Genomic DNA, 25,311 nt, shown 5'->3' with positions numbered 1-25,311 from the left:
AAACTCATTTTAACAGGGAGAGACTGGCTGCCTCTGATAACATTCACTGGGTGGATTAAGTGAAGAAACAAATGCTGCGGGAGGCAAGGGGATGGAGAGCAGGACAAATGGCCGTGCTTCCTTTTTTTAAACATTAAAGTATTCAAGAACTCCATTTTCCCACCTTCGACGTCTTCTCCGATAAACCGCCGAGCATTCTGGGAGTGTTTGAGCGACGAACCAAAGGTTTAAACCACTTCAATAACACTGCAGATCAATGGACAGGTTGGAGTTCCCAAATGCAACTTAAAACAAATCCTAGCATCTTTTAAAAACTCGCAAAAATTACAATTTCCACAACAAAATACAATCAGAATCGAGGGTTTATTGCCAAGTAGGTTAACACATACAAGGAATTTGCTGTGATGTGTTTGTGAAAGTATAAACTGTCACTTTCTCTAGTAATTTCACCTTTTTTTAACTTTAAATGCTTATATAATATAACTGCTGCTTATATAATATAACTGCTGCCCCTACCCTCCCTCTGATTGGCTACCCTATTAGCTGGATTAGCTATCCAGTCCCCCTACATTCATACCCATTAGTGCATGTGTTCCTCCTGAGCTCAGTAACACATCCAGGTACAGATCCCAGGTTGAGACTGAGGTAAATTTATACTAATGACTAATAAAGAATAACATATTAGATATGTAACCTGAGATAAATCACTGCTTTTCTCTTAAAACTCCTAAAAGGCATAAAACAGCCAATTTGTCTTCATGTAATTATGAAGAAATGTTTTGAATGCACCAAACGGGCTCTGCTTTCAAAGAGAACCCTCTAATAAGAAACTTTCTATTATTATAATTACTGTGTTGCGCCTTCGCGTCAAAATCCACTGATTCATACTGGTTGGCACGGAGGTTAAAACTGCCATTAAACGTACAAAGGCAGTGATGTCTAAGTGGAGATAAAAGCTGAATAAAAGCTTTAAAATCAGCACAAAGGGCTCTTGTAATTAGGCAGAGAGGAGTGGAAAATACATGGCGGAGACTTAAATGGAGGCAGAATGACTTAAAAACAATAGGAGTGACTACAAAGACCAAGCTTGGTGATGTCTGTCACAGAAAGTTTGCCTAAAACTTTTGCAGCTTGTCAATTCATCACATTTTGCCCATTCTTGCCCAAGGACACTTTGGCATGCAGATGGTGAGGACTGGGATTGAACCGCTGACCTTCTAGTCAGAGGAGGAGGACCACTCTACCCCCCTCAGCCACAGCCGCCCCATTTAGATTAGATTCTAATCTTCAATTCGAACATTCAGTTTTCAAAGCCTAATGTCTGCAGGATCAGGAGAGGACCACTCGCGTTGGGCATGAGGACGAGTTCACATTTAAACTCAAGGCAAGTGTTCACGCTGCCAGTGGACACCCACACAGATGAGTCATGCAAATTGCTACCATGCAACAGTAATAACCTCTGAATCACTCTGCCGCCTGTTGGATATCATTGGAGCTGAGGTTCAGGCGTAGGGTCACTTTTTCTAATATTAATAATGCCGTCCTGCTCCCGTGCCCTTTTGTTCTCATTCGCACAGAAAATCTCCGAACTTCCAATTCTCAGTGTTTTCAGTAATGTTTCTGCAGCAAACCCAAATCCCACCATAACTGCTTCTGACACGTTTTGAGTCTTTAAAACCCCTTGTCCACTTGTCCAGAACCCTGCTGACACCAGGCTTGTTCCAATGGGAATGTTTACAATCAGAATACACGTCTGAGTAAAATGACTCTGGAGTGGACACGGGTTTTTATCGACTTTATTTTTGTAGTCTAGATGCTGACACAGCACTTTTTGGGAAATGGCCATCAAAGTTTGCGTACTCGTGGCAATACAACGAGGTGAGAGAGCCTCAAGTTTACAGCACCAGAGAAAGAAAAAAAAAACGGACAAACTCTTCTATTGGCAATGGGAGAGGAGTCGATTTGATTATTAGTCAATTGCAGATGTGGAAGACTGGGAATCGAACTGCCGACCTGCTGGTTTTTAGATTTCCATTTGGTTCCCTGGCCTTTGCATTGCTCTCACAGGGTTGACAGACGTTCCATTTATCAATTTGGCTTTTCTTCATCGGAATGTATTGACTTTCCACCGCTGCCGCCACCAGATTGCCAGTAAATCGGACTTACCTCACTTCAGTAGCCACCTGCTGTTTCCATTAGCATCACCAAGTAATGATTCGGCCCTCGCTTCAGTTACCTCCCACTGTTCCCATCACTAAAAATTGGGTGACTCTTGGATTTTCCGCCTTTTTAGTTCTACATCCCTCTCCGGCACATGGCTCGACATTAATACTCAACCCCTTCCAGCTTGTCTCTAATGCCACAGCCTCACAACACCAGTGTCCAGCCAACACACTACACAGGCGAGTCGGCCTAATGACTTACACATGGTATCTTCAACACTCCAGCCATTTCCAGCTGTATTCATCACCGATTGAGAATTGAGCATAAGCCCTGCAGTGTTCCTGTTCGTGGTGGTCCATTCTTTTTTTGTGTGTCTAAAATACAAATGTGCTCATTATGAAAAAAGAGGTGAATCCCTGTCCTGCCCCGTTTACTGTCATCTCTCCCTCAACAGTCTCTCCAGAAATGAATATTCCTGCCAGCTTCTCCAACATTCTGAAATGACTCCACCATCGATCAAAGTCAATCATTCGTCAGCCATTTCTGCATTTCAGAAGAACACCTTGCTTTTGTTAAAAATACGCGAGTCAATCAATCTTTGTCAAAAAAGCAAAATCATCGAAAAGCAATAAATATCTTAAAGCAATTTTGAAAACACCGTAAAGCCTATGTGTTTAATCTTTCAAGAACGACAATGAGAAAACTAATCTATTGTTTCTGTTCTACTCCGATAAAGTATTTCACACAATGTAAAAACCTTCACTGTGAGAGTAACATTGATTGTACTCCTGATGCAGATAAGAGGCTTTGTGCAGGCGTCCATTGTTCTCCCCTCGCTGCAGACAGCTCACACAGACAGTTCAATGTTTTGATAGCAACTCTGTTCAATAAAATCACACAATAAGATAATCATGAAAAGTATTCAGGGCTCCAATCCGCGATGAGGTGTGTGAACTGCGGGGCTAGCGTTACAGGAAACGATGATGCAATCACCCCTGCAGTTGCCTTTCCATTGGTTATGAGTCGGCATGGGACCACCAGCAGTGAGTTAACAGCTACACCTCATCGATGGTCCCGGAAAATAAATCCCTCATTTAATATTTAGTATTTTCTGTCACTATCTGCTTCCTGTGTACAGCAGCACGCACATGCCCAGTGCACGTGAATGGTCTCTTGATATATATGTTTTCATGTGTGTGTGGATGGGGATTGTTAATGTCCAGACTTTAATCTCATATGTGGACGGATCTGAATTTACAGACTCCATCTGAAGGAGCTTGAGAGGATCTGTCAGGTTTAGCATGTTGCCCAATGGCCAAGAGGAGCCAGGGATCAAACCACCGACCTCCTAGTCAGTGGTCCACTCTCTGTCCCTCTGTAGATCAATGCGGACATTTTTTTTTCTATTACAAAATCAAGTGGGTAAATAGTGAAGGAGTACAAGCACATTCTGAAAGCACGGACATATTGATCATACACACAGTTCAGAAGGTTATCAGTACTTAACCATCAAACACACACACACACACACCCCTGCTGTTACTGCAGCCATATAAAGGCATTGAGGGAGAGGGTGGAGCGAGCCTGTGTTTAAACATGGATGTAATGTATCCGCAGTGTTTGAATCATGTATGTGTATCCTGCATGTGCGAGGGGCGCCATGCTGCTCCGTCACAATGATACACGCGCCGGGGGAAACTGCAAGTATTTTAAATCTTAAACACTACAACTACAGAGCTGCCTGATCGTTAGTTATTCATGTGACAACCCAAATAAAATAATCCTGCTCCGACTAAAACGTCTCTATTTTCCAGGGAAAAGAAAAGAACATGTTTGATTTCACCTCATGTTTCACAAACTAATCACCTCCTACTTATCGACACATATTTATACATTAAGCGTTAAGTTATAGTTAGACATAGTAAAGATAGTAGGAAAGTAGGAAAGATCAGCTCTGAATATGAAACGGAGAAATACTTTATATATAATATATTGGATCCTGCTGGTTTGCATTTGATGTGAAAGCTTTATTTCTCATTATGCATATTTTTCAAGTACTGTATAGCCTAAACAATATAATGCAGTTCTGTCTTTTACTGTTTTTTCATTATGAAAGGCAAACTGCCTATAACAGTCATTAACCATGTGAAATTCAACATCAAAGTATGTCTGACACAGTGTGACCGAGCTCCGTGCACAACTATCATACTGTTCTTTCTTTTCTAGCCCTTTAATACTCCTACTGCTTCACAGCTCACATGATCTCCTCTTCATCACTGCTCGTGCTTCAGCCCAGTTTACTCAAAATACATATTTGGATCTGGCAATAAACACGTCCCGTTAATAAAGCTCCTGCTGGTGACCTGCAGGTTAACAGTCTAATAACAGCGGGACACAGACGAGAGACGCTCGCTGCTGACGGAGGAAACGGACCCGGACGAGATGTTCTGCAATCTGTAATTAGACATAATCATCACGGTTGGAATAGTAATTAACAACGTGCGCCAATGCCCATGTGCAGCCACAGACGATGCCAACACGGCACATAAAATAAACACAGCACACAGAGGCATATACATTATACATGCTTACGTACATATTGATATATTGACTCCAGGGATCAGAACGGTGTTTCCCTGACTAGAATAGGGCTCAGATGAAAGTCAGCCCGGATCTGTTTGCTTTATGCGACTAGAAAAAGAAGAGGAGATGTGTATATAAAGGAAATTACGTAAATTAAATGGTAAACACTGTGTGGGGTGTTGTAGAAACCAGTAATGGCTTTGGAAAACCACAACCACATTACAGAGAAAATCTTCAATACAGGTTAAACATTAGTATAAAAAGAGAAAAATTTGACATATATTAGTGTAAGAGAGAAATTCAAAGAGGGAAGAATATATATCATAAATAAAGGATGATTAAGAAAATCTAAAAGAGCTCATTTTCATTGCAAATCAAATGTTTAAGCTGCAGAGCATTTCTAATTCTGTTTCTTGCGTGGACGAGGACAGAATTAGGAATCCAATGCATTTTCAATCCACATGATAACCTGCTGCTGCTGGAGACCAGGTTCATGTGGACACTGATGGGTGAAGGGGACACTAGTACTGAGAGCAGGTACGTGGAGGACGAGCGTGCTAGGAAGATGTTCTTACATTTTTTATAATCTTAGATGCGTGATAATTCTGTTTGAATCTCTTACTCTGTGACATTGGGTCTGTGATGTTCTAAAATCCACAGAGAGCCACATACGTTTCCGATGCATCATTAATGGAGCTAACTCTGTGTCGGCCACCGCCTTTGTTGTTGATGTTATACTCAAGTTCCTATGCTCCGTTATTTGCTCACTTGTCATTTGACCTGCAATAATGGTATGGACAGGTGACGGGGGCTAATAGAGACCTGTTGTGCCTCAGGGCTGATCTGGGTCTGGCCTCCAGGCTTTAGGGCTTTGTTCCTGGTTGTTTCAGTGTGAGCGCACTTGCTCTGTGTACAGGTGGGGTTTGGCGGCTCCACCTCTGGGTCTCCAGATCCATGGCCTTGGCCTGAGTAGCTGTCGGACACTGATTGGTTCCAAATCCAATTTCATCCAATTAAGAAATCTCCAGATCTCCAACTCCCAGAGAGACGGACTGGACAGCATCTAACCATTCTTAGTGATCTCGGCCTCCAGCTTGTTACTTGTTAGCGTGACGGTCTGTTTGGAGTATCTTAAAATATGGTTTTGTATATCGATCACTTCCCTCTGTAAATAAAACAGAAACATGGGAGGGAAGTGCAATTCTCTGTGGCACCGTTTGGAAGTTAAGTTGAATATGTCTGTCCTTGGCTTGAGTTAATAATTTAACTTTTTGATTTAACAGAATTTTTTTGTTTGTTGTTGTTTTGACCTGGGTTCATCCTGAAGTAGTGTTTTCAGACTCTCCCAGACATCCGGGACCTCCTGTTGACACCTGTACTGAGTCTACCATGGGGTCTTCACCCAATTGGATATGATACAATGTTCGGGTTTATAAGCTCTCACCTGGTGAAAATAAGAAAAATAAGATCAGCGGGATAAGCTGCAGGAGGAGGTAGCATTATTAACCCTCTGTAATTGAAGATCCTGAAGCTGATTGTGTGATATGTTTTACGTTTGGATTTATAAGCTAGGATCCTATTGGTCAGTAAAATACTTAAACTTTCATACACAACATACAAGGCTCCTTGATAAGATGCCCAAACCATTTCAACCATCTTCTATTTGAAACAAGGAAAAGTGACTCTACTCTGGATGTTGGCGGTTACCCACTCTGTGCCAACCGCCCCAGTGAGGACTGGAGATCATAGTCTGTTGAACCCATTACAGAACCACAGAATTATGTGGTTTACCAGACCAGAGACTCTCAGGCTTCCCATTAACCACAAACAGGTATAGATGGCAAGATGCTAATCCAAAAGCAAGCAGAGTTAAATGTATTCATTCGTAATGTGCTATGTTTTCAAGACAGGTTCATAACCCTATATAGTCTGGATTGTACACTTCATGTTCTCACTATTCAGGGACAATATTTTTGTCGTCCATAGAAGACGTGGTCTAATATGTCTGTCCTCTCTGCACATTCTTTCCCAAAATAAAAAGAACAGGACACGCCCCTGCCCACAGAAGAGCTGCCTTAGATCTTCTCTGAAATATACAACACAGGCAGATGAGAAGCACGTTACCCTTGATTTCATCACCATCATCTCACACACTCGTCTATACATGAACAACATCGCAGAAACAAGACTCGAGCCAGCGCACTGTTGCAACATTTATAGCTCTCTAACATTAACACACACACTGTGAAGAAAACTAGCAGCCAACAATCTACTGAAAAATTCATCTAAAATAGAGATTATATTAAATTATACAACTGAAGATGTTCCGATTTCACTTCTTTCACCTCCTGCAGCTTCGGATCTGAAAAGAAAAATTGGAGTCCATGCCAAATAACATAGAATGACCTGTGAATATTAGGATGTATTTGAAGAATACTGGAAGAAATACTTTGCCAGCCCATCATTTTTTGATATCTTGTAAGGTTTGTCTTTGTTTGGATGTGTTTTCAGAATATTTATGCTCCTTGCTCTGTTACCTCTCCCGGCATCTTTTTCTTGTCTTTATTCCAAACCTCCTCCCCAGAGGGGGAAGAGGTGAGCAGTGAGGTTACCTCCTTCTTTACACCTCAATGCTGAAAGCTAAATATTCATCTTAAATTTGAGAAAAGAAGGTTTAAAATGAAGAAGAGATCCAAAATGCTCCTCGGGGAAGAACGCTGGTCCAGCAATTTTCTAGCAAACAAGCCCCTGTGGGGCCACTATTGTTTTTTTTCTTTCTCAGAAATGTGGACTAGAGCAAATCCACACGAAACCCACAGGGTCCCAATGCACAGCCCACAGTATCAACCTAATTATTGGCCCAATGGGTCTGTTGTGTGCAGGCGTCACTGGTAGAGAGGGACCACTGGTGTGAGAACAAGAACAAGAAAACACATTTTATTACCTCCTACCAAGATGTAAAAAGTAACTACATGAACTAAGATTAGTCTTTTTTTTTACGTGGCTGCATGATGAGAGTATGATTTTTGAACATTGCCTTTATTTTTGTGGCTGTCTTCTTCATTTGTCGTGGCACTGAACTGATCAAGGTAGTGGGATCAGTGGGAAACACGGTCAGTCAGACCAGAGGCTCACACGTTCAGGAATGGGAGTACATTTTATTCATCATAAGGAAATGAGCCACCTGGAGCAGAGAGAATAATAATACCAGTTCATTTTTACAAACTGAATGATTAATATACACTATATGAATATATACTCAGAAAGTATAAGACCGATTGGTGCCAGAAGGATAGTGGTGATATATGAAGAAGTGGCAGAGAAGCATGTAGGAGTTGTGTAGTGTACCAGTGGAATTACAATGATCAGCTCTGAGCCGTCTCTTGTTTGCACTGGTGATGGACAGGTTGACAGACAAGGTCAGGTAGGGGACTCCATGGACTGTGATGTTCACGGATGACACTGCGATCTCCAGTGCGGAGCAAGTTGATGGGAGACCTGGCGAGGCGGAGCTGTGGGTGCTGATGAAAAGACAGGAGGTGGAGCTCGAGGTGGCCGAGGTGAGGAGGATGAGGATGAGGAAGGACTTCAGGGTTGGATACAACTTTGCACTTTGGAATTTGTTCGTCAACCATATCAGTGTTGGCGACTTAAAAGACCATATATTTGTGGACGAGAGGTTCAAATGCAGAGGGAAAAGTTAGTTTTGCAACACTTCCGAATGAGTGTGGGCGTAGAGGTAATTATAGACAAACATGGTGGTAGTTTCACCTCCACCCCTCGCTCCTGCTGCTGGACGCCACCATGCCAATCAAAATCTTTATCAAAACTCTGGAGTATAAATTGGCGGAGATGCAGTTTCTGCAGTGAACGAAGGTCTCTCTCCTCAGGAGCTGTGGGACGAGGAGGGAAGAACGTGGATCGATAAAGAAAAGGGTGCCGGGTTGTTACCACGGATGTGATGAAGGTAACGGAGATGCCCGAGTGTCATGAGGCAAAGACACTGCCAGAGGGAAATGCCAGAAGGCAGAAATGGCAGAAAATCAAACCAGGTAGAACAGCAGACAGTTTTGGGATTGGAGCATGACTGAGCTTGCTGAAAATTTCTTTTCAAGAGAGTGATTAAAAAAAAAGAAGTTTGATTACAGATTTGCAGCACTTTTTCATTTGGGAAAAAAGTGCAACATTTACAGTATTTTAATGTGTTCGGTGAAGGGTGCAAAAATGTGGGAAAGGGGAGAATAAATTAATTTAAACAGATTTATTATTGGGAGCGCTGCAGCAGAGGGAACTGTAATTACAAGTGTGGGTGTAGCAGGTGGAAACTCTACGGCAGAATTGAATACAGAGAGGGAGAGAGGCAGTTGGGGGGGGGGGGGGGGGGGGTCTAACCCCTTCATCACAACTATAGTAACCATGTGGAGCTGTTGACCTCTAGTTGCACAATGGAGCAGTCTCTTTGAAGACTGGATGCTTCTTTTAAATATTTGAACATGAATATAAACAGGTTGATGCGAACCTCACATTGACTTCTCCTGGATTTCTATGGACATTAGCTCTAAACTTCATGTCAATATAAGCTAGGATTGTCTCTGTCTTAATTGTGAGATCTTGCAAAATATGTATTTGACTTTATTGTATTATTACCTTTGACCAATCAGCTCCAAAAGTTAACCACCAAGCTCAGTAAAAACCCATCCATGCTTTCAGAATGATTTTGCACATACACACAGAGGTTGTCTTCCCTTTCAGTGAAGCCATTTGCTTCCACTGTCACCGATTCACCGCCTCACACACAGCACGTGAATTACCTGCGACAGCATAGAGACATCAGAGGAGGGAGGACACACCCTCTCATACATGCTATCAAACCGGATCAGACTCCAGCTGCTCTGATGCCTTCAGGAACAATGATCAGTGGGGATGAGTTCAGACTCTATCACACTTCATTACAGGCCCGGTCCACACGAGAGGACATTCAACTCTGCTAGATGTTTAATGACATGTTTTGCTCAGATTTCTACACATATGTCTCCCTAATAATAGTATTTCTATGTGGAGTGTCAGATTTGCTCTGTGAGCCTCACAGGGAGCACTCGACTCCTTTGACATCCGTAATCCCTGAAAGCTCCTGCTGCAGCGGCCGCGGGGCCAGCGCCGGCTCGGCAACACGAGGGGTATTTCAGGCGTCAGGGCAGTGTTACACACAGATCCGGGGGTTTCAGCTCAGTGATGATGGGTTAGCGCAATCCCAAAAGGAAAGAGGTTAAAAATAAAACCAGAATTGAGTTAGAAACAAACTGAGGAGGCGAGGCGGCTTCCTCCGCCGCCACCAGTGATGATATTATAAAACACTACAGCCGACAAAATGGATAGAGGCGTTAAAGGAGCAGGAAGAATTCACACAGACGCGGTTCCACCTGTGCTGCAGTTTGATTGACAGATTGTCGAAGGCGTCGCCTGCATCCTAGTTGATAACAGCCGGAGGAGAAACTTCATTAGCGTCATCAAGAGCACATGAGCTGAGGAGATTTTCTTTATCTGAAGACTGTCAACACTTATCTTGTATGGACCAGGGCCTCACAACGTGGAGGCAGTGGGTGGCAGTGTGGATAATGTGCCGCCCACACAAAACAATCGCTGCTCAGTATAGTCTCACATAAAAGTTCAAAAAACGTTATTAGAATAACAAATGGAGAAAATGCAATGGGAGGAAGCAGCTAAAATAGCAATATAATAATAAGTACTAATGATCAGGCTCTGAAACTCAAAACATCCATACAATTATGTTTCTATTAAGCGTATATATATACATTACTCTAAAGAGCTACAAACTGCACATGGCGAGACAGAAGATAAATTAAATCGTCAAACGTGATGCTTAATTTACCGAGACCGATTGGACAGAGGCCCAGTTTCAAAATAAAAGCCTCGGATAAATAATATACGGGCATGTGGAAACCATCTGCGGTGAAATCTGTTGGCCAAGTCTACCTTATCTGGGCATAACACCTAAGTTTCTGTGATGATACGACAGATTCGATGATTTTTGGCTCAATTTATGCCAGACTCATGCACTTAGTGGCGCCCCCTGTTGAGTGATTTCATATTAGTTTCAGAGATATGGCTCCACTGTGTTTATGAAACAGAGTTTTCTGATAATGCTTGATCAAATGATCGACAGTTTGGAAGCAGGCGGACCGAACGGTTAAATAGGAGATAAAAAAATCCATCCTGCCCAATGGTAAAATGAGTGAGTGAGCGAGTGACTGTTAATTATACACAATCACCACAAACGGCCCCTTATCATCAGAATGTGAGTTAATGAGTTTACAGTTATTACATCGATTACAATACCTAGACCTTGCGGATCGGAAGATACCAAGTACCGATGCTGCCATCAGTATCTCTACAGGAAACCATGCTTATTATATCATCACAGGCTGGTATATCTGATGAGAGGGAATATTGTTTTAAAAAGAGAAGTGTTTTGCTGGATTTTCCTCCCGTGTCAGTATTTGTGAGTCTTTTTTTAAATGAGGTGAGTTTAATATCTCCGAGTTGTGCTCACCTGACAGGGGGAATGTTTATTTCATCTTGCTGTTGCTCCATTCACAGCAATAAGTAGGTTGTATTTGAATATTTTGACATTTAACTTGACGGCATATATTTCTCAACTTTAAGAAAATACCTTAGATCACACATTCAAACAATGCAATCGACTGTGATGACGTGTGACCGAGGTCAGAGGGAGTTTGATACAATTTGATGCTGTGATCAGGAACCTGCCCCCCCCCCCACTCTGTTTGTCTCTCCATCTGCACACACTCCACTCTCTCCTCCCTTTCGCTTCATCTCTTCATCTCTTTTTCCTCTGGCAAAGCTACTGGTTCGTTCATGTCCCACTTTGAATTTTAAAAGTGTGTGTGTGTGTGTGTAGCTAGAGAGAGAGCGACAGAGAGAGAGAGAGAGAGAGACTGTCAGAGGGGGAGAAAAAGTTGACACCCCCCCAGGCACATCATAGCATTGCCAATCCATACTTCACAGTGCAGAGCCAGCAGCGATCTGCTCTCTGTGTGTGTGTCTGTGTGTGTGTGTGTGTGTGTGTGTGTGCGCGCGCACAGCAACATTAGGTATTCTATTTGACACAGTCACACACGGTAATGGAGCCTCTCTACCTCACTACAAGCACTATTTCTCCAGATAACTTACTTAATACATTTTTTCTCTCTCTCTCTCACCCATATCTCCCCCCCAAATATTTTGTATTGTGGCCCAATTACACCCCCACTCCCTGAGTTTAAGTGCAGCCACTACACACACACAAGGACACACATACTCACACACTCACACACACACACAAGTGCATAATCCCTCAACACAATGGCTGGCTCTCCCTCGAGTCAGAGCAACATTTTTGATGCTGTTTAAAATGTGCTTCATCTGTCTCACACACTGGGTTCTGCACCGACTTCCATTTACTGGTGTCTACTGCAAAACAAAACAAATGGCCACAAAAGAGAGAAGCCATCCGATAGTTGTTGAAATGTGCCAACCAACCAACACAAGCACGGCTTCTGATAAGACTTCACATTTTACAAGTTTAAATACACCAAAACAAGACTTGATAAATATGAATTTGTTTCAAAAAAATGATATCAGTGCGACTGGTTTTGCCAAATTAACAAAAGGTGTATTTTCTGAAACTTGGAGACACTTTCACCAGCCACCACGAGCTCATCCTTGAGTCCCCCATGTGAACAGACTCAGCGGTTCACCCCCACATTAAGCCGGTTTCATCCCTCTGACTGCCCCCCCCCCCCCCCCCCCCCACCAATCTGGAGCTTCTCCACAACGGCCTCCAGAGTGTGTAAATCCTTGAAACTCCAGCTTGGTGTTTCCTTGGATAAACTGAGCTTTTTTCCGAATGATGGCATAAGCCAGCCCAGTGGGTTGGAATCTATGAGCCAGTAAAAGCAACACAAAAAAAGCCAGAGATGTTCTCATTAATATCGAAGTCTGATGTTTATTTTCTTAGAGGATTTGATTATATAACCTCCACCTGAAAATGACTGCTGATCATTATTCTCCATAGAGCGTCCTTGGTCGGTTGTGATAGCAGGAAACTTTTATTAAAACACAATAACAGTATAAGAATGTGTGTAGAGGTGTCACAAAACAACAGATACAGCATTTTACCCGTTGATCCCATTGTATATAACAACTGTTGTCGCTCATCAGCATTTATTCAGATTTGTAAAACCTCTTTTTACCAGAATTAGTTTTCAGGCAGCTGTTTGTTCACCGCTCCAGATGTAGGCAGTGCAACACTTATTTTCCTTGCCAACTAAAATAAAGGGCAAAGAAGAAGAGATCTGGACGCAGCTGAAGCCACAGTTAGAGAGACGTGTGTCCACAGAGGCTGCATTCGAGGACCATTGCATCACAGCAGCGGGACTAGGACGTCTTATTTCTAAGAAGGAAGCGGTGTTCGTGGGCTGATTAGCCCCGACATTAGGACACCACTTATAAAAATGCTAATGTGGCCAAAAATTGTTTTATTATCAAGATAAACTCAGATGCTCCTTCTACAGCTACTGAGCCGGTGCCTGAACGCTGCCTCGCGGTATTTCGAGTTTGATATCGGAGCTAAACTTAGTCCAGCAGAACTGTCACATTAGATTTGGCTAATTAATGGCAACATTATTCACGAAGCCATTAACCGGCCGTGTTCTGTTCAAGGCTCAAATCCTCTAGAGCCATTTTAACAGAATACTCTTAATGCTGTTAAAGTGCTGCTCTGTGATTAACATCAATGGCAAACAATTTCAGCAGCGCAAGTTCTAACGGAGCCAAGTGAGATGACTTCAGCTGCGTTATTTCCTCCATTGAATTCCCTCTGTCACTTCAGATGGTTGCACAGACTCATTTCCAATGAATCTGACCTTATCTGCATTAAAATCAGCACAGTGCCTCATGTCAGTGTCCTCAGAAAGTCAGTTATCTGCTTCCATCGGTTTTTGTGTCTGGGCCTTATACAGTGGGCGTCATTAGGCACTGGCTAATGTTCCGCAAACTTTTGATTTACTGAGGGAGGAGACAATCGTTTTCAGTGTTCTTCCTCAGATTTGTGAAATACTTTTAAATATTTGTTAAAGTTAAAGTGTGTAAGACTTAAATGATACTAGTCTGTAATCATCTAAATTGTTCAAATTGAACCTTCATCCTAGAATGGGCCTCTTATATTTATATACTTTATATTTACATCTGGTGTTGGATGTTTCTCTACACACTGAACCTTTAAACTGGTGAATTAAATCCATAATTCTTCTATTATATTACCATTATAGACAATGTTATGTTGATAATTCTTGTAATCATTTTCTCTCTTTATGAAAACTCTAGGAAATGAATAGTATATCTGTAAATAAGCCGTCAGAATGAATTCAGTTAAGCTGGAGTTCAAATACCTTTCCATAGCACTAATTCTATCTGTGCTATAACAGAATTAAGTCAAACCCAGCACTCTGTTATCCTGTCCTATTCATTTCCATCCATTAGTCGCTGCGAGGTCGGAGTCAATGTCGCACAAAAAGTTGGATTCTGCGAACGCGCATCACAATGAATTCACCGAGAAATAAGGCAGACGAGGAGGAAACGTTGACTTTGCATCAGAGAAGCAGGTTTTTCCCTGAAATATGATAAATTATTCCTATAAATCATGGAAATGTGTGTGTGTGGGGGGGAGGCATGTCCCTGAGATAAGACTGTCAAATAAATCCCAGGTTCAAACGCTGACTGTTGAGGTATCTGTCAGTATTTGAGAATTAGTATCATTCATATTTCTGAAGCTTATTCTGCCCTTTTTCTTATTACATCTAGACACACATAGGCACAATGTTTTATATCTAATGATGGGTTAATGAATTCGAAAAGATACTTGCAATGTTGGTACAATCGGCTCTAATCCTATAGCAGACTATAGCTGTCACTTCTTGCTGTGAACAGTTGGAATAAATCCTCATCTGCCTCTCGTCAAAACCCCCCACCTCTTAATTCCTCTATCGGCCCCCTGCATCCAACACACTCTCTCCAACTTCACACACGTCTGTGCCCGTTTGGATGCCAGCTCACAGGGAACGTGCCAGTAATAACATCTGGGGCTGACACAGTCACTCTTAGACACAGATGCGGTCATAGAACATACGTGTACACGTGGCAACTGGGGGCCCTTACACATTGGAAACAAAGTAGAAGACTTCAGCACAACTACCAGTTGTGTGAGATGATACTGGTACTGTAAAGGCGTCATTACAATATGCTATTATTCCTATATACAGCTCTCCTCTGCCCCAGCGCCAGAAGATGAAAACACAATAATTCCCTCAAATTAATTAGAGGAAAGAAATGTGGGTCACAGCACATCAGCTCTGTTCCCTCCATTTTACTCGTCTCTTTCTAATACAGGAAGCAGGCGAGGCATTTCAACCAGGATTGCAACTGGCATTTAATTTCACATCTACACATCAGTTAATTGGCAAACTTATTTCTTTGATGAATCAACTTATTAAAGCGTTTGAAAATAATAAGGAATACTAGTAATAAGTTCTGACTTCAGAAGGTAACATGTTCAGATATCTTGGTTTGTCTGAGCAGCATCTCAATAGCAAAAGATATTTACCTCATAATGAAAACATCAAAAAGTGACAAATGTATCTGTACTGCCGGCCCCAGAACTAAAAACATAGAAAAGTAGCTAAATGAGTCCCTAATTAAAGGCAAAATCAATTAATCTTCATTCCCTGCTGAGGGTTGGTTCTCAAAAACAAACACAATATACCCAACAAAGTACCATTTAGACTGAATTAAAGAAGAGGACTAATTGGAAAACACCTCTAGTGACCTTTCTGAGAACCTGGTCTTGCCTTTTGGATTCCATAATGTCCACAATGAGTCACAGGCCTTGGAGATTTTTTTTTTTACGAATGCTGTCCTCCAGGAGAACCATGCTTCGGTTAATAGCAAAGAAGTGTGTGTTCTGTCCCTCCTGGAGAACATGATGGAAGCACCTCGATGAACCATCCCATAATAAACCATGTCGATGACTCCTGCCTCCCGCGAACCGCTTCAGTGATATTGGCTTTTGCCAACTTCTATGGGCACTTCAACCGGAAAAACTAGGAGCAGTTATCTGAGAAGAAAGGCTTTGAGGTGGAACGACTAGTTAGTGAGAGTAACCTTCTTGTGGTGTTGACCAGTTGTTTTTCAGCAGGTTCAGTTTCACTCACTCCTAACACAGAGGCTCCAGAAACTAAAACTTGACGCTCAGCCAGAACAATGTAGAAAGTACACTGGAGTACACCGAAATATAATGTGCCCTGTGGTGTGGATTTAGACAATATCGTGTTGACTGATAGAGCCCTCACGGATCTTAAGTGGCAATGATGTAACCACAGCAGTGGGAGGCACTGGTGCACTACACCGTGCCTTGTTGAGAAGAGGAAGACGCCACTTTCCATAGTCGTCAGCTTTCCCCAGCAAACTGTGTGGAAAACCATGGGTCGACCATGCTGTTTTCGTGCAAAATAAAAAGGAAGAGGAATCGGTGAAAAAGATAAAAGTCTCTGTGCATGTTTTGTTTCCATCACGAGCAGAAAGAACTGAATGGCTGCTGAGATAAATACCATCTGTATGGGCTCCCTGTGCAGAGGCGGCTGTTGATGGACATGCTGGTGCGTTAAAATTTCAATTACGGTGAATTTAAAACATAATGCACCATTAAAAAAAAATTAATAAGGCAGCATAACCTCTACCGGAATATACAAGCAACATAATTTAAGACTAAATATCAATTGTGTAGATGATGGATTGTTTTAAATGGAGGGGTAAAAGAAAACCTCACAGTATAATGACCTTGGCCATAAACAAATTCACATGCTTGATACAGTAGATACACTTAAATACACAAACACACATTAACCCTCCTACATGCTTTATGCATATAATCATGTGCACACCACCCCCATTCCAGAGCTCTTTATTCACACTGAAGCATATCGATGCACAAACAGACAAACAAACACGCCTTTACACCGCGGGGATCTTTTCCGCCGCAGAAGCGAAGGATGGAAATAGGAGAGAATTAGGAGAGCAGGAGGGAAGAGAGGAGACATGGGAGAGGTGAACGAGGGGGGCGAGGAGCCACTGATGGAGGGGAGGAGACGAGGGAGGAATCAGAGAAGAAGAAAAAAGAGAGGGGGGGGGGGGTTGCTACATCAACCCCCTGATGTTTCATCCAGAACTCAGAGCTGTCAATCATTCGATCACACAGAGCCTTGCAGCTCTTTTCCTTCCGGGAGGAAAAAAAGTGTCGTCTTTTGAGGATAACAAAGTAGTCACTCGTTCACCTGTCGTCTGTGTGTGTCACCATGTCACCAGGGGGAGGGGAGGAATACCTACTGACTGAACACCATCACAAACATGGTGACACAGAAGCACCAGGTGAACAGAAACACTGCAACCCAGGTCGCACAAAATCAAAACAACCAAGTCAAACAACCCCCCCGAGACACTTATTTTAGTTTTGAGGTTGTTAAATTTGTACTGTTAATGATCGTATTGATTGCTGGACGGCACTACATCGTTGTGTGTGTTTAATATTGCTCATATTCTCTACCCGGTAGTCTAAATATAAATACACAAGTATCTTTCATCTTAATACAAACACACCATTAAAGCGTTAAAGACAAAAAAGGTTGAGTTGTTTCACAAGTCTGAAGTAACAGCCTCAACAACAACAGTCCCACCTCTTTAGGTCTGTGATTCACACACACACACACACGCACAAACACACGCACACACTGTGGGATCCTCACAACACGTCAATCAGCTGCACAGTGCTGCAACTGCATTTACACCTAAAAATCAGCATATATGCATTTATTCCCTCTGCACTCATGTCTTTCATGTTCCTTTCTCATTTCAAACCTTGTTACTGGTAAATACATGAAAAGAGGAGGGGAAAAGACGGGATGAGGGGAAAAGAAGAGAAGTGTTGAGGAAAGTAAGAGAGGAGCGCAGCAGAGAGGGGGACAGGGGTAGAGGAGGTAATTATTCAGGCTTTTTAATCTCCCCAAAACCTAATTCTGCTGCTCCTCTCCCTCTGTGTAGTTATCACCTCCTTCTCCTTCTCCTTCTCCACCTCCTGCCTGCCTGCGCTCGGTTCTCTCCCTTTTTTCTTCTTCTCATTGCCCTGAGCTGCCTTTAACAAAAAGGAAATAATAACTTCCACCGTTAACATAAACAAATAGATGTTGATTTTTTGGGATTGTGTCCGATTGTATTTGACCTGTTGAGCCCTTAAAGAGGATTTTATCACGCAACCATTAGTTTTAAGGGTTGAACATGAATAAAGAATAATAAAGAATAATCATGGACCACACACACGCACAATCCCTTGTTCAATTATTCAAAAGATTAACACAATGCCGTGTCTTCTCTGTCAGCATTAAAATAATAATAATTTGATAAAAGCAGACATTTTCTATATTCATTAAAATGGTCATGATGGTTATTCCAAAACAGAGAAATGCACTAGTGTTATTATAACTTTTCTTTGTATTTCTAAAGCATGATCTGGGGTTCGAATCCCACCTGTCATCCATTATCGACCCCCCCTCTTCCATGCATGTCTTAATGGTCCACGCTTTAAATGGAGAACTCAAGAAAGATTTGAGTGGTTCACTCACCGCTGAAGTTCCAGAGGGGCTCGACCCCCTCAGCTCCGGTGCTGTCGTTACTCATGGTGCATGGCGGAGCGGCAGCAGCAGCAGCAGCCGACCTGAGACCCCCCGCTCCCCTGGTCCTCTCTCCTCCAACTTTTCCACCAGTATCCCTTTTATTTCTCTACGCGCTCATCCGCTCCTCCTCACTGTTGATCCCTCTCTCATCATGTCTCTCCTCTTTGCTTAGAACCAGTTTGTTGGGGCTGGTGATGATGATGATGATGATGATGAGGATGAAGATGATGAAGAATCTGTCACAGGAGCAAATGATAGAGAGCAGAACAAAATATCAACTCGTCCCGTTTCACTTCTTCGCCGTTTAGCGACTCTCTCGGAATCATGCGCTTCTGCCGCGCGTTTCCCAGACGCTCCAGAGCTGCGCGCTTCACTCCGCGCACACACACACGCACGAAGAGAGAGAGAGAGAGAGAGAGAGAGAGAGAGAGAGAGAGAGAGAGAGAGAGAGAGAGAGAGAGAGAGAGAGAGAGAGAGAGAGAGAGAGAGAGAGAGAGAGAGAGAGAGAGAGAGAGAGAGAGAGAGAGAGAGAGAGAGACACACTTGTGATGTCATTTTCCCTCAGCCAATCCTCGTTGATTGAATCTTTGTTTTGGTTTGATATTATGTATTTATTATGTATTTTAGGTCGATTTTTCATAAACAATATATATTCAAACAATAAGATACAATAAAAATGCAATGCTGCTTATTTCATGTGCAATATTACCTTTCATATACATTACAACCACTCGTGCAATTTTACCATTCATAGTATCAACATTCATGTTTAATATTATTCACGTGAAGTATTACCATTCATGTGTAATATTACCATGCATGCACAACATGTCATATAATTGTTTACACTATTTATACACTTATTTATAGCATGTACTGCATATACAGTCTCACCTAAAGCTTTCACTTTTGTTGGCCACAGCCACAAAGTAAACAGGATTTAATCATGTTTATATTATTGCATTATATATGAATTTAATTTGTTTTATCTGCATTTGTTTGTTTATATTATGGAGTTCTTGTTTTTTTTAATTTCTTTATTCGTTTTTAAATTTGGCAGTTCTGGTCCTCCAAGTCAAAGTAAGTGCTTTGTGCAAATACAGCCTATAAGCTGGAAATCATGTCCAATCAACAACAGATACTGGAGCGTGTGTGTTTGCGTGTCTGTGTGTTGAGTGTGTGTTAATGGCATAGTGCCTTGGGGCTCTCAAGGCCTAACACTGACCCCTCTCTCCTCTTCTGTCTGATCTCCAATCAGCTCATACCTCACGTGCTGCGGTCGACCTGGCAACAAATTCAAACAATCAGCCAATACTGCCACAGTGAACGGGTTCCACACGTATATCACTCTTCACGATGCTTCCATTTACGGTGTAACATAGATTTCCTCAATCCATGACCCCTTGCATACACAATTAATATTTGTGTGCACACAACGCAACAACAGCAGTGGTGGAGCAAAGCATGCACCGGCTGCAGAGCACTGTGTGCACCAACAGCTCTACTCTTTGATGGATTGGTTTTTAGCACCAGTGTAAGAATCTGCAACTGGATCTTCCAAAACAAAGATCATCCGGCCTACTGTTTGTGGGAGGAGGTATGGTGCTCACGCTATACATGCATCAACAGCTGTGCGTGCTGCGTTGTGTTGCTGAATTTTTTCACAGTGCACGGCCTGCTGAGAGCTCAGGCGGACCGCTGAGCCAAGAGGAAAGAAAGGATGTGAATACACGCGGCTCAAAGCTGAGTCAGCGCTTTAATCTCAGTCAGCGTCTCGTTTCTAAATCAAAAATATGTTGGGGAAAAAAACCACTGAAATGTGTACAGTGTTCATCTCAGCTGCTGGGCTTCCGAAGTTATCCTTGTGCAGAATCGGTGGTCTCAGTTGTCCACGCTGGTGATGGGTGGGTGATGCATCGTTCTACCCGTGGAGGATCCACACCCATCACACAGAGACATGGAAAATGTATTAAATTAATTAAAAAGATCCTCCAGGCTGTGAAGTCAGCATCCTCACACGCGGTGCTGCTAATAAAACATTTGTGCACAAAGACCCTGCTGATGCTTAATAAATCTAAAATACATGTCGGTGCTCCCATAACGTTAAACTTTAACATTACAGACTAAAAGAGAGAGAGGGGGTGGGGGGGGGGGGGGGGGGGGGGGGGGTTGAATCCAATCCTATTACAGGTTTGACTTTTAATGACTGGGTCGACAAACATCTACCTCTTCATAACTGAGGGCCGGACACTAATGATGAACAAGTAGTGTTAGGATGCAGCTGTCGGCAAATCAATGGGTCCCCTCCAATCTATAGACTATGACAATAACTCTCTTTGTGTGCAATACAACCCTGTGTTTGTGTGTTTTTTTCTAATTGGCTGTAAGTTGTGTTGATGTTTGACTCTTGTCTATCCTTCGGCGTGCAGACCCGAGGAGTCAGGGACCATTGACATTCCGGTTTGTGGCCGATCTGCTCCGCCCCCCGAGCCACAAGATGGAGTTAAGATATAAATGAGGAAGTAAGAATCAATGCTCAGTAGCTCCTTCCTGCAACAACATGCTCTGAAGTGACCCATGTTATGTATGAGTTCCTCCACACCAGTGGAGTGTCAAGGAAGTCAATCAGCAGGTTTTCTATTACAGCTAAACATGGACATCAATTAGATGACACCAAAGTGGAGGTGTATCTCTCCTTGCATCTGATCTCAGAGCAGTATTCTGTCCTACAAAAGGACCTGATGTTTCCTATTTGCATACATTTTGTAATTTACTGCTCACTTGTGGTGGCAGCAGGCTGTCCTGTCTGGAAGTTAGCTTGACTTCCAACTTGCTGTTACTCATTGTTTCTTCCATTTTTCATTGGCATTTTGTTTTGCACATATAGGATTAAACCTGGTATCTCTGATGGGTGATTGACAAGCACGCTTCTCTGTAGGGAACTATCGTCAAACTACCCTGGACTCAACTTCCACTCTTGCTCACATTATTGTACACATCCAGAGATCTGTATGGAAACTGTCCCGTTGTGTGTAGAGGCAGCGGTTGAAGGGGAAACAAGCAGGTTATACCGATTTGTCACCTCCATGCAAGATCTGCAGAAAGATTGACAAATTGAGACAATGTACGAAACAACAGGATGAAAGGACCATTTACCCAGAACTGCCATCTTTTAACCCATAGAATGAAAGGACTAAATTAGCCCTAATGTCATGCACTAGTCTGCCTCACCCCTCAGATACCCCTGTCGTTAACACAGCTCCAGGCCACCGGTGAGGGAGTACCAGGGCTCTGAAGATGACAGCTCGGTAGAAGAATTCCCTCCGGCAGCTGGGAAAGCAGAAGAAGGAACCTTCCTGTTATTTCTCCCTCCTTCTCTCCTGGAGACTTATGTTAATGTGGACAGCAGGGGATGGGGATCTCATGGAGAGCTTCTTCATCTTTAATGAAGTCCACGGATGAATGCATCAAACAAAGAGGAAGTGTTCCACCCACTCTCAGCAGCCAGGGTCCAGACCCCAAGTAACCCACATGGTGAGACCCCTGCTGCTTCTTTCCCTGGTGCGTTATGACCACAAACCTTCTTTAACCCAGTCTATCAGACAAGTAGATTTCCAAATGCCTCAAACTGAGATGTTTCACGGTGTAGGAAACCAAGCAGGGATATAGGAAGTCAATCAACACACCGGAGAACAATCAGGGGGAGTTGGGAGAAACAGTTGGGGAGTAAAGAGCTGGCTGGAGGACGATATGCCATAGACCGCAGGCTAGAGCTGGTTGAACGGCTAAGTATGATGAGCAGAGATCTGTAGGAGGCTGCCTGTGATGGAAGTATGTAGCTACAGGACTTCTGTCCATGGATAGCACTTCCCATGGCTTTGAGAACTTCTTGTTGCCGCACTCACCGTAGCATAACATGCTGCAATGAGCTGTCCAATTCTATTTATACCCTTTGGAGCCCTTGCTGCCTCTCACACTCAATCACTTACCAGCTGATGTCATATAGGCCTATGAGGGTTTAGGGCTTGAGTCCTTGGGGGTAGACGTTGAGATTCAGCCTTAGTGACAATATCTCTGATCAACGTGGCCCCCCTCACTGACGAACATGGGGTCCTGACGAGACTAAACACCCGAGGTTGAAGTGTAACAGAATGCTGATTTTTAAACCAATGCTGATTTTAATCCAGTGCCCAATTTGTGCCAATAAGCAAGCTATTCATTAAAGCCAGTATAATGGGTTGTTCAGTGAAGTACACTCAACATCAGCTTAGTCAAACTCACCTCTCATCCAATCAGTCCGGTCGCCCCTTATTGAGAGCAACAGCCGACCCCCTCCTCTGTCCTCTAGTTACTACAGGTTATGCAACAGCAACATTTAGGGTAGTAAGGCATTAACTCTATAATATACTGCACTGTGTAGCAGCAGGGTAAAATCACATTTCTAGCACAAGGTTTGCAGACCCACTTCTGTCATCCATTTATAAGGTCACAGCCCCTGGTCACCTCTGACCTCTTGGCCGACAGTGTGAGTGCCGTAGCTCTTCAAGCCTGCAAGAGCCCAGCCAGTGAACCTGCACCGATCCGACAGGGCCTCGCACTGACTGTAAGCTTCTCTCGCCCGCCACAGCAGCACACTCGCTTCTGTGCGCTAGCGTTGCCTAGCAACTCACCCTTCATACCCATCGTGGCCTGCTGTAAGCTCCACTGAGCGCTGGCTGCAGCCCGAGAGGTTCAAGGTCTGCCTCCAAGGCTGCTCCCACCAACTTTCGAGCATCAGGAGAGCCAACTGTGCAGAGGAGGCCCTTATCCCACCAGCCTTCTCTCTCCGAACCATCACATGTCCCCACTGCACATCTGTGTTGTGGGAAACTGCTGATGGACTGTGACATGGCAACATTTCTTGGGGCTAAGGCTGGATTTCCATCAAGATGGGGAAACAGCCCCGGGGCCTCTAGACCACACATTTACTCTCTATCATTTGGATCTGTCAATTTGATCTGTCAAAAACAAATGTGCCACTAACATAATTGAAACAATGATTTGAGGGCTGAATAGACAACGAAACTACTAAACGACACAGCTCAAAAAGAAAGACGATAACTTATGATGGAAATATAACCCTAAATAAGATGAAAACCTGTCTCTATGGTAACACAGCATAATAATTATTTCAGTTGCATGTAGGATTATTCATCGAACCGACATGAGGCCAGGGTTGCTCAGTTTTGATTGTTTCCCACAGCAGCAGGAGGTTCGGGGGGGCGGCATTTACCAAAAATCCGGAATGACTTTTGACAAACAGAAAATATCCACATGTGCAGGGAGCAGGCACTGTGTGTAGCAGCGTCAGATGAAGATCCATTCATTCTCAAAACATGCTATATCGCAATGTTCCTTTTTGCAGAAATCCAGACTGAGGACACAACCTCCTCTGCTGAGGTAATAACAACTATTTATAAGGTCATCACACTGAGTTTGTCAGAGTAAAGTGCACTGAAACCCAGGACTGAGGATGAGGAACTTAAGAGCGGCACCCTGGCATCATCTTCATCATTATCCTCTCTTTCCTCCAGAGTCCAGAAAGTCCAGGTTGCACACAGATCAGAGATTATTGTGTCAGTGTTCAAGTGTGCCGTCTGTGGGACTGATAAGAATGATGAATTTTCACATAAATCCAATTTAATTTTTCAACCAGTTACCACAGTATTTCCCTTTTGGTCCCAGTGCACTTGGCTGCTGTTCAGACTGTATTCCGCCGTTAAAGTAAAACAAGGGATGCAAACAGGCGACACTGACCCTCACCCTGTGGAGGTTAATTGCGTGTCGCTGTGTCGGTGATTCCCTCGGGCTCCGGTGAGGATCGTGCTCCGTGTGCTGGTCTTTTCATCCTTCTCACCTCATTATTCCTCCTGTCCTACCATCCACAACGAATATCCATGTTTTTTCGTGGCAACTCCGATATTCCATCTTTGCTAAGTTGACAAATGTCTGTGTAAATGTAAAGTAGGCAATTGCCTGAGGGGACCGCCAAGAACAGCTGATTACTTTAGTCCACTGCAACAACAATTTTGTGAGAACACTCCTTAAAAATTCCATGATTGGCTATGTACAGGAGACTCCAATGACAACATGGTGGGAAAGCTCCTAATGAGGCCCCATGCCACCAGCTCTCTGCCAAAAGCTCCATCATTTAAATGTTTAGTCAAATACTACAAGGTCGAAATGTGCGAGTGTGATGAGCCTGGGATGATGCACTTCAACTTTACTGTTAGGTGTGTGTGTGCACAGGATGGACCTTATTTAAAGGACTTTAACCAACTCTGACATTTGCGTTCACACATGCACCTCCTCCGGATGAATCTGCGGAGTTCAGTGCATGTCTGACTGCTACTCTAATTAGTTGCCTTGGATTGAGGAAAGTAAACACCCAGTCCCCCTCTGTCTTCAGCCTTAAAAGAAGTGCAACCAACCTGGCAGCACGGAGGACCTGAGGGAGCGAAGGTTCCAGGCAGAGTTCATAGTTCCGTCATGCACCCTGGAGTAAGATTATTCAAGGTCTTATTGATTGAAGGGCTGGATATGGACTTGAATCCTAACTTTAAAAGGGACTGGACATAAGCACTGCAGGAACCGTCTGATATATGTGAGCCATAATGTAAATGTCTTATTTTAAAGTAGTTTGGGAGACTTCATGTCACAGGGACAAGAATACGTGTTGGAAATGATATGGAATCACTGAGGGAGCTGGGAAAGACTTGGGGCTTGT

The sequence above is a fragment of the Pleuronectes platessa genome, chromosome 24 (assembly GCF_947347685.1).
Source record: "Pleuronectes platessa chromosome 24, fPlePla1.1, whole genome shotgun sequence".
NCBI lineage: Eukaryota > Metazoa > Chordata > Actinopteri > Pleuronectiformes > Pleuronectidae > Pleuronectes > Pleuronectes platessa.
Note: the sequence above shows the minus strand (reverse complement) of the source record.